Source organism: Pan paniscus, chromosome 19, assembly GCF_029289425.2.
Source record: "Pan paniscus chromosome 19, NHGRI_mPanPan1-v2.0_pri, whole genome shotgun sequence".
Taxonomy (NCBI): domain Eukaryota; kingdom Metazoa; phylum Chordata; class Mammalia; order Primates; family Hominidae; genus Pan; species Pan paniscus.
Genome location: NC_073268.2, coordinates 32921698 through 32932413, shown reverse-complemented (window position 1 = coordinate 32932413; position 10716 = coordinate 32921698). Strand labels below are relative to the sequence as shown.

The following is a 10716-nucleotide window of genomic DNA, read 5'->3' as shown; positions in this document are numbered from 1 at the left end:
TAGATCTTGCTTACTGCAAACTCTTGGTGCAACCCAGTAAGCTCCTCAGTCCTCAGTACTTCCTGCAAATCAAATTGGCAGTTAGATCCAGACGCTGGATCGGAGTCAGGTTGGTTGCCTGTGGCGACTCTGGTATTACCTCCTCTGAGAAGCCTCTGATTCCCCCAGGTAAGGAGTCACTCAGTTTCTTGTCTGGGACCCCTCTGTGTGTCTCGCACCGTACTTGGAAGCCCCTTAGGACTTGGATGGTGTCTCACTCATGTCTGTGTTTCCAGCAGCTGGAACAGAGACAGAGCCTTGGCACAAGGAAGGTCCTGACCTGAAGGGCTAGGGAAGACTTCCTTGAGGAGTGACATTGTGGCTGGGCTCTGCAGGATGAATACGAACTCACCAGAGCACAACCAGATCTTGGGTATCTCTGCCCTCATTCCGTCATCTTTGACACTCAAATATCATGATCTAGGTTGCATCTAAGCAGGCAGGGGTTCTTTTCTTTCCCCTGTGGCCCCTCTAACCTGCAGGTAAAATCAATTTTTGAATTAAGAAACAAATTCTCATTCCCTGTAGATGGTTTTATTAGCAAACCCCAAAGGTCTAACCCCATACTTGGGGACAAATTTACCAATTTGGAATAATACACTGATAGAAATGAAACCAGCCAACCCTCTCATTTCACACTGCAGAAACAGGCAAAGAGAAGGAAAGTGATTGTTCTAGGTCACCCAGAAAGCTCTACCTTTATCACAGATATTATGCTTGTCTACAGCATGAGCTCAAATCTTCTAGGAAAAGTCATCTTCATTATTAACTTGACATGCACCCAGGAGATGGTCTATCTCTTTGCCAGCCTGTAGGCCAAACTGGCACCTCACTTGTCAAATACTCATGCCTGATCGATAGGAACAGCAGATGGTGACCAAAATCACTATACTTGATTACAATATTAAGGCTTTAGGGGCAAGAGAGGGACACAGATATATACTGTCAAAGGTTGGATTCCCCAGAAGGCAGACCCCTAGACAGAGCTTAATGTGCAGAATGCTTATTCCACCTGGGAAAGGGTGGGAAGCAGGTGTGAAATGAGGGAGAGCCCCCCTCCCCCACCACTACTGGATGTGGGCTGTCCAGAGAGCTTAGACTAGGCGGCTCTGATGGCAGAAGACAGTCTGTTGACAGCACTCCAAGCAGCTGGGACAAACCCTTTCTTGAAGGGGTAACATGGCACAGTGACCATCACACACAGAGTGGGAACTTAAAGACAAGAATCAATTCAGTCACAGAGAGTGAGGGCAAAGATAAAGCTCATAGGCCAAAGGCTTAACTTCTGGATCAAGGGCTCTAATATTTTCCAGACATGTGCTTTGGCTACTGAAAGCATTTCAAAGAACACTGAGTAAGAGGGCTGGGACCTGGGGCCAGTAGGAATCATTGTGTGACCTCACTTCCCAGGAGCCATCCTCAGCATCACGTGCAGAAGGCCAGCCTGGGTAGGGAGCCTCAGGTCACCTGCCTCCTCCCCAGACCCCATCATCCAGGAAAACTGAATTCAGCTGAAAGCACAGCCATGGCATTGCTGAAATATGACAACACCTGGAGACAATGGATTCCTTTCTGGGGAATTTACCCCTCTGCTGCTGCTTGAGGGCAAGCGTCCTGTCTTCTCTTCCCCTGGTATATAAAATGAGGCTCTTCATTTGTTGGCTGAGTGAATGAAGGTCAGAAAAAGAAAACTCAACTTCTCATCCTCCAGTAATGGAACAATCAAGTTGGGAGAAATCACAGAGAAAAAAATCATGTCCCAATTTTGCTGATGAGGAAACTGAACTTCAGAGGCAGGAAATAACTCTCAGAAGGTTGCAGAGAAGGTGAGGAATCGAAACAGGCCATAAGCAGTGACAAGTCTGGTAATGCCAGAGTAGTTTTTCTGCAGTAAAGATTTCCCTTCCTGCTTGCCTTTCCCCTGATTCTGGGGCTCTCCCTTGGTCCAGATCATTTGGGCCGAGAGAAACAAAACCCAGGTGCATTGCCATCTAAGCAGAATATGCTGAGAAAATCACCCTCACAAATTCCATAGTCACCTACAAAGTACTTCAGGTTATCACCAGCCCTTTTCTCCCTCTGGTCCCCAGGATGCCTATGTCTTCTCTCAGAACTCTTTCTGGGCCGGGTGCAGTGGCTTACACCTGTAATTCCAGCACTTAGGGAGGCTGAGGCAGGAGGATCACCCGAGGTCAGGTTTCACTAACATGGTGAAACCCCGTCTCTACCAAAAATACAAAAATTAGCTGGGCATGGTGGCGGGCGCCTGTAATCCCAGCTACTAGGGAGCCTGAGGCAGGAACCTGGGAGGCGGAGGTTGCAGTGAGCCGAGATTACGCCAATGCACTCCAGTCTGGGCAACACAGTGAGGCTCTGTCTCAAATAAATAAATAAATAAATAAAAATAACAGAGAGATGTTAATATCATCATCATCACGGTATGTTCTTGAAGTTCTCAAACAGCAGGAGGTAACCCTGTTAAGTGAAACCAATTTAACAGCTTGTAAACAGCATTCTAAAAATGGAACGGTAACACAGAATATATATTTGAGTGCATAAGAATTGTTTCATAAAACATTTGTTTTACACATGTACATAGATACATACACATATATACATACGTACACACACAGGTATTTCCTATCATGGGGCATGACTGAGTTTGAAAGCTACTGTTCTAAGGCAACATTTCTCTAAAGATGATTGAAAGGAGTGTTTTTCTTTCTTTTCTTTTTTTTTTTTTTTAATTTTTGAGACAGGGTCTCCCTCTGTTGCTCAAGCTAGGGTGCAGTGGTATGATCACAGCTCACTGCAGCCTCAACCTCCTGAGCTCAAGTGATCCTCCCACCTCAGCCTCCCGAGTAGCTGAGACTACAGGTGCGCGGCACCACGCTTAGCTAATTTTTGTTTTGTTTTTTTGTTTTTGTAGAGACATGGTTTCGTCAGGTTGCCTAGACTGGTCTTGAACTCCTGAGCTCAAGCAATCTGCCTGCCTTGGCCTCCCAAAGTGCTTGTGGCTTACAAGCCTGAGCCACTGCGCCTGGTCTATTTTTCTAACTTTAGTAATTTGCATTTGCATACCACTGCCATTATTGTTGTCATATCAGAATACTACCTATAACATTATTTACTAAATTCTTGTCTTTGAGTTGGCTCACTTTAACCATTTTTGCCTCATTGTAACAGCAATATTCAGAAAATTTATATTTAGTACTACATATTACATTTTTTTCCATCTAAAACCATCTCTCATATGAGCACCACCTTTTGGGAAACGCTGGTGGCAAGGAGTGTCACATGCAAAAGCCCCTTCCAGAAGTCAAGCTGGGAGCCAGAAAAGCTGTATGATGTTGGGATGTTGGGTGAGCCCCCACCCCCTGCCCCCGGGGTCCTTCTCTGCCCCTGGAGGCAGGCCCAGTCCTGCTGCTGGGTATCCCAAGTTCTTGTGGTTGACCTTCCCGCAGTGGCCACCTCAGGAAGAAAACGGCAGGCCCTATCTGCCTGTGGACTGGATCTTTCTTGGGATGTTCCCGCCAGTGGAAAAGGCCAGGACCTCGATCTGCCTTTCTGTAGTGAGCTGCATCCTGCTGCTGCCCCAAGATCGAAGAATTTCCTTTCTTGTCCAGCTTTGATTCCATTGATGGGATTAGGCACCCCCCACGGCCGTGTCCTTTGATGTGGTCAGGGGGTAGCAGGGAGATTTCAGGCCCAGGGAGCAAATCTTAATCTTCTTCGAGCTTCTCTGGGATCAGCACCGGGGTAAACCCATTACAACCCTGCCCTTTCATCCCCCCAGGACACCGGCTCCTCCCGGCTCCTGAGTCTCAGAGATCCTAAGGGTTTGTCAGATTTGGAGCGAGCAATAAAAGGGGAAGAGAAAGCAGAGCACTAACTCCAGACCCCCTCCAGCCCCGGCTGCATCTCCAGCAACGTCAGGGCATCTTCTTTCTTCCCTTCTAATCCTGCGCTCCCACAAAATGGCGATTACAGAGGCCTGGGGCCAGCGCTGTCCATGCCCCAGCACTGGGCATCTCTGCCAGCGCTTGGCCGCCATCCCTCCCCCAGCTACGCACTCCTGGGAGCACCAGCTCCTGGACATGTCCCACCCAGGGATCCCGATGCGGGGATCAGATAAACCAGATATACCACTCAACCCTTACCAAAGTGAAGTTTAGAGACAGGGTCTCCCTCTGTCACGCAGGCTGGAGTGCCGTGGTGCGATCATAATTCACTGTAGCCTCTAACTCCTGGGCTTCAGCGATCCTCCCACCTCAGGTGTGTGCCACCACGCCCAGCTAATTTTTTTTTTTTTTTTTGTAAAGACAGAGTCTCACTATGTTCCCAGGCTGGTCTCAAACTCCTGGGCTCAAGCAATCCTGCCTTGGCCTCCCAAAGTGCTGGGATTACAGGTGTGCGCCACCGTGCCCAGCCTCATAGTGAGATTTAAAGGCATGATCTGGGTTGGTGAGGCCAGGAAAGAGAAGGCAGGAACATAGCTAATATCTATGTCGGGACACAAACAGATATGTCACGTTATTTTCTTTAAATGGCTCCAAATCTCGACCTGAAGAGGTTGGGAAACTCAACCTCAGTGGTTATTTGGGCTTCCCCATCACCCACGGTGCCTGGAATCCTGGCCATCTTGAGGCTGGGGATCTTGGTAGAGGCCTGGTTCAGGTCCCAGAGGAGACACGCAGTTACTCTCCCACATCCTGGCGTCTCCGGAGAGACAGTGGGGCAGCAGGTCTCCACCAAGGGGATTCCACTGACCTCCCACCCCTCGCTAATCTTGGGACAGCTCTTACTCAGCCTCAAAGCTTTTCTGTCCCACTCCTTTTCCACAGTCTCCCTAAAGGAACTCAGCTTTTCAAACAGCACAGCCAGGAAGAGAGGTTGTCTGTAGGCCGCTGGAACTGGGAGTTGAAAGCACGAAATTTTAACATCTCAAGAAAGTATGCTGCCCGGTACTATGCTTGGCACTTTAATTTATAATCTTTGCCACCAAAGCCCTGCCAGAAGTGCCCGGCGGCTCCAGGTTCTAGATGGGGAAGTTGAGGCCGGCGGCAGGCGCGCTCCACCGGGCGGGGGCGCGGCCCGGGAGCGGAGCGGCCGGCAGGGGGCTCCCCGCGCCGGTCTCCGCGGGAGGAAGCGCTGGCAGCTGCTCGGACGGGTCAAAGGAGGAAAAGGGAAAATTACTGGGCTCCGGGGCGGGAAGGACTGCGTGACTGGGAGGAAGGCACTCCAGACTGTCGAGTAGGGCCGCCCGCGTCGGGACCCCATCCCCGGGGCAGGGCGGGCCACCCGGGACCTGGGAACCCGGGCCACCCCCCACCGCCGTCAGGGTCTCTCCCGCCGGTGCCGCAGGCTGGAGCGGGCGTCGCGGCCGGGGGCGGTGCCGCCTAGGGGCGGGCGAAGGGCGGGCCGGGGCGGGGCGCCGTCCGCTCGGCTCTGGGAGGCGGTGCGGGCGGGCGCTGGCCGCGTCCGCCCGCCGGGAGCCGCGGGGCGCGCAGCCTTCCTGATGTGTCACCAGCACGTGGAGCCAGGTCGGGCCGCGGCGAGCAAGCCGACCCCCCCAACTTTCGAGGGGTCTCGCCGCCCCGCTCCTCTCCCGGCTTCGCCAGGCTCGCTCTCCTAGCGGAGGGGGCGGCGGCGGCCCCCAGGTCCCGGGCAGGTCGAGCGAGGCCACGGCCCCCGGCCAGGAGCTCGAGGGGCTCCCGGAACGTCGGGGCGCGGGCCCCGGCTAGCGGCTATGGCCCCCGTGCCCAGGCAGCGGTGCGGACTCGGCCTTGCGGGAGGGTGCGGCCTGCTGCGAGAGGTGGCCACGGCTCCCGCCCCGCGCCCCGCGCCCCTCGCCCGCCGAGCTGAGCGCAGGTAACCGAGGCAGAGCGGAGCTGGGCCTCGCAGGCGCGGCGTGGGAGCGTGGCGAAGTTTCTCGGCGCATAACTCTTGCGCCCCACTCGGGAGTGGGGCTGCGGTGGGGAGGCTTTGGTCCCCGCACCTCCCCCTTCCCCAGCGCTGTCCCTCGGCCTGAGCCGAGGCGGCCCGGGGGTGGCGTGGAGGCCGCAGAGCGTCGTGTAACCCTTGGAGGGCTGGGTTTGGAGCCCGCGACCCGAGGTCGGGCGGGGCGGTGGACTTTCCCGGGGGACGCCGCCTGAGGGACACCCAGAGCTTCGGCGGAGCGGAGCGCGGTGCACAGAGCCGGCGGCCGGACCCAGCCCCGGGAAGCCCGTCGGGGACGCACCCCGAACTCCGAGGATGGGAGCTGAGGGCTGGGTCTTTGCGGGCGAGATGAGGGTGTCGGATCAACTGGCCTACAAAGTCCCAGTTCTCGGCCCCCGGGACCAGCGTCTTCTCCCCGGTCCTCGCCCCAGGCCGGCTTCCTCCCGGGCTGGCGTGCGCTCCGGCCGGGCTGCCTCTCAGGTCCACGCTGGAGAAGGAGTGGTGAGGTGCGCTCGCCCCGGCTGCGTGCGGTGATTCGGGAAATCCCCGCACTTCGCTGGAGAAATAGCGACGCTCTCGGAAGTGTGAGTCGGTCACTGCTTGGGGTCCGTACCCTTTGGGCAGACGTGGACCGCGCCCCGGCGACCTGGGTTGAGTGGACAGACGGGACCCGGCTTACCCATGGGCCAAGCCCTGCCACTTACCGAGGCCTGCCCTGCTGTGCTTTCCAGAGCGGCAACCTTGAGCTTGGGGGTGGGGAGAACGGGGCCTGACTTCTAGAATTGCCCCTGGGGAGGTGGGAAGCGGAGGTTTGGCCCGGTGGCGCAGGAAGCCCCTGTTCCTCTCCCAAACACCATTTCATTAAAGATGGATCTTTGTGGATGTGTTCCCAATGGCCGGTCTTTTGTTCCCTGACCGATGCAACATAATGTGGACCCACTTCGGTCCTCTTCAAGTTTTTTGCTGGAATTCCTTAAACTCTCCTTTAAAGTCTCTTATCTATTCCTCTAGTGCGTTTGCTTCTACTCCCCGAAAACAAAAACCCACCAACCCCTGAAACCTCGGGTTTGCCTGGTGTTGGAACTTTGGTTATTTGTCCTTTTGTTTGTGTTGTGTTTTTGGCTCTTGGCCGTGGAAAAACATCTGGGGACATGCAGTGAGGTGACTTGAACTGTGTGAAGAACTGGTTGACAAAATAGGGAACGTCTGGTCTCTGTCTTACTTGGCTTTGGAAAACAGGAGAGGTTTTTAGGAGCTGGGAGGAGGGAGGGTGAGAGGGAGGAACCATCACGGCCAGGTTGGCCCACCCCTTGCCAGGTCGTGTAAAAACCCATTCAAGAGGCATTTTCCCACAGGCTCCCTGCCTCTGCAGGCCACGTGTAGAGTAGTCCTTTGCAGGCGTCCTGCCCATACTGTTGTCCCTGTTTTGGGGGCCTGTGGGAGCCAACACAGGGGAGTCAGGTGTGTGGTAGGCAGTCAGGTGTGTTTTGGGGTCACGGAGGCAGGTTTGGGCCTGGGAGGCCAGGAAGGGACATACCCCGTCCTGCAGTTGGCCTGACTTTTGTCCATGTTAGCTTTGTCCTGGAGGCTTAGCCGGTGGACATAAATCTGACATGCAGATGTCAGAATTATGGGAGAAAAGAGTTTGGCCATGGGGTAGATTTCTGAACATCTTGACAAATTCTTAGTTTGGAGACAAAATTGTCTAGGAGTGGAACTGATGGGAGCTTCAACTGGAGACCTCGCCCCTAATTAAGAAAAATGCTCTTTGGAGCGCTGAATCAGCTTGGGAAAACAAAGTTCTCCCTTTGAACCAATGCCTCTCCCAGCCCTGGGGATCAGTGTCTAAAAGTAAATGAAGTGGAAATCTCCAGAATATTGCGTGGTCATAAAACATCCCCGAAGTGGACTGGAGCAATGAGATGCCGAAAAGCAGGCCCGGCTGGCTGCCCTGCACCCACCCTGGAGGGGACCGGCTGGGGAAGGTGGACTCACAGGGCTGGGAATGAGGCCTGAGGAGCACTGTGGTGCCCCTGGCAGTTTCCCACAGGCTGTGCCCCATTCTTTCTGGGTCTGGCCAGGGCTTTAGAGATTTTTAGGAAATGACTTGGTGCTTCGTTTCTTTGGGGGAAGTGAGTGATTAGGTTTTTCCTTCTTGGGTTTTTTTCCTTTGCAAAATGTGATTGAATCAGCTATGCAGTAGGCTGGGCTAGCCTGGCCTCCTGCAACTGATTTATGCTTCCGTGTAAGCCATTGTATTGAGGAATTGTGTTGTAGTGGAGAGCTTTTTGATTTTGCTCTCTCTTGAATTCATAGTTTCCTGGAGCAGAGGCCTCCTTCCTGGCTCCTACCCCCACCCCCAGTCCCTCCTTCAAAGATGGGTACCTCAAGGTTTCAAGGGGAAGTAGCTTGAACATAGACTGATTTACCCTGGAGCCTTCTTCAGGAAGCAGCTAAATGCAAGGTAGAAAGCTGGTAGGAGGGGGAGGGTTTTAGCGAGACCCGCAGGGAGACTGACGGAAGACTCCTAAAAATCCAGCTGGACTCCCTGTCCTGCCTACTGGGAAGAAACTTGCATTCCCTCAACTCTTAGGTAAATTGCAGCCTGGTGAATAATTAACCTTGCCTTTTTGGCTTTTTTTTTTTTTTTTGAAAAAGAAAAATCCCACCCTATGAAAGATTAAAGATCAGTTTTTGTCCAGCAGGATCGGAATGACAAAAGAAGTATTGGGAGAAGCCAGTCCTCTCATCTGCACTCCTAGCAACTCTGGAAGTTCTGAACCTTAGAAGAAATCCCTCCAGGGTTTTGTTGGTGGCCGTCCCTGCCGAGCCCCTGGCTGCTTCCCTGGGTTTCCTTTGGTTCCTCTTTGCCCAAAGCTGAGCTGTCTGAATGGTGAGGATTCTCTCCTCCACTTTGTCTAGCAACAGCTTGGCCCTTGATACTGCAGGAGGAGTTAATTCCGCTGCTGGGCCAGTCTACAGCCCTCTGCGCGGGCTGGTAAATATTTGGCCAGTCTCAGTTCTTTTTACACAAAAGAACAGCACTCCTAATCTGTGATAAGTCCCTGAAAGAGAGTTGTCTCAGAAGCAAGGGATCATTTTGGTTTCCGTGAAGGGTTTTTTTCTTGAAGCAGCCCAGTGTGAAGGCCATGGAGGCGCACTTTGCGTCCAGATGTGCTTGGGTTCCAACTGCGGCTCACCAGCTGCATGGCTTTGGCCCAGTGACTTCTCTGTGCCCCAGTTTCTTCTCTTGCGGGATGAGGGTTATGATACCTACCTTGTAAGTGTGTGGCGAAGCTTACGAAAGATGTATGTCAGGGTGTCTGGCACAAACCAGTAGATCTCCGACTGGTAGTCTTTGTCCCCTGGCTCTTTTTTTTTTAATAAAGATTTTCAAATTATTATTTTATTTCTTTTTCTTTTCTTTCTTTTTTTTTTTTCTGGGACAGATTCTCACTCTATTGCCCATGTTGGAGTGCAGTGGCACGATCTCAGCTCACTGCAGTCTCCACCTCCCAGGTTCAAGCGATTCTCCTGCCTCAGCCTCCCGAGTAGCTGTGATTACAGGCGCCTACCACCACAGCCGGCTAACTTTTGTATTTTTAATAGAGATGGGGTTTCACCATGTTGGCCAGGCCGGTCTCGAACTCCTGACCTCAAATGATCTGCCTGCCTCAGCCTCCCAAAGTGCTAGGATTACAGGTGTGAGCCACTGTGCTCGGCCTGTTTATTTTTCTTTTTTTTTTTCTTTTTTCTTTCTTTCTTTTTTTTTTTGAGACAGATTCTCACTCTGTCATCCAGGTGGAGTGCAGTGGTATGGTCTCTGCTCACTGAAACCTCTGCCTCTTGGGTTCAAGTGATTCTCCTGCCTCAGTGGGATTACAGGCGTGTACCACCATGCCCAGCTAATTTTTTGTATTTTTAGTAGAGATGGGGTTTTACCATGTTGCCAGGCTGGTCTTGAACTCTTGGCCTCAAGTGATCCCCCAACCTTGGCCTCCCAAAGTATTGTGATTATAGGTGTGAAATACCACGCCCTGCCTTAAATTATTATTTTAAATTAAAAAAATGATGTTTAGATGCCACGATGTAGGTGGCAGTACCTTAACTATATGCGTGTCGTCAGGCCCAAGGGCCTCTTCCATCCTTGTCAAGGGGAGTGCTAACCTTCTCTCCTTTCATACAATCCAGCTCTCTTATTTTGAATCTGCGTGTATATACATGTTGGTTGAGACCGGTGCAGAGTGATTGAGACTCGGGCTTGTGGGTCTGGTAGGTTCGAGGACTAACTCCATCGCTTGGGAGCATGTGGCCTTGGGCAAGTTACTTAATCCACTGGGAACAGGGGTATCGTAACCATCAGATGGGGATACTGTCTGGGATTCCCATCCCCTATCTGGGTCTCAATCCTCTCAGTTTCTGTGGTCTAACAACTATGTGCCAGGGACTGGGCCAGGCAGAGGCTGGGGTATCCGTTAGTAAGATGGGCACGGTCCCTCGCTGCCTGCTCTGATTTTTGCCCCAGCTCTGAGAGCAGATTAATGGTATTGTAAGTCCTCATTGTATGGTTGAAGTCGAGACTCAGAGGGGAAGAGACCCTCCCAGAATCTCCCAGCTTGCCTCGGTACCATAGGAGCAGGACCCCCAGGCTTCCAGGTGCAGCCTCCCAGGTCGGAAGCCAGCAAGCTGGGGCTGTAGAACAGGAGGTGGCTGGGCCTGGATTCGCTGGCACCGAGT

The 10716-nt window shown here is 52.8% G+C and overlaps 2 non-coding genes across 2 annotated transcripts; one reads left to right on the top strand and one right to left on the bottom strand.

Annotated features, from left to right (window-relative positions):
• Positions 1-6309: 6309 nt before the first annotated feature.
• MIR193A (microRNA mir-193a) lies at positions 6310-6365 on the top strand. The gene has a single exon (NR_163129.1). It is a non-coding gene; the product is annotated as a microRNA mir-193a (primary transcript).
• Positions 6366-10041: 3676 nt separating this feature from the next.
• On the bottom strand, positions 10042-10168 carry LOC112437672 (U6atac minor spliceosomal RNA). The gene has a single exon (XR_003026230.2). It is a non-coding gene; the product is annotated as a U6atac minor spliceosomal RNA (small nuclear RNA).
• Positions 10169-10716: the final 548 nt, after the last annotated feature.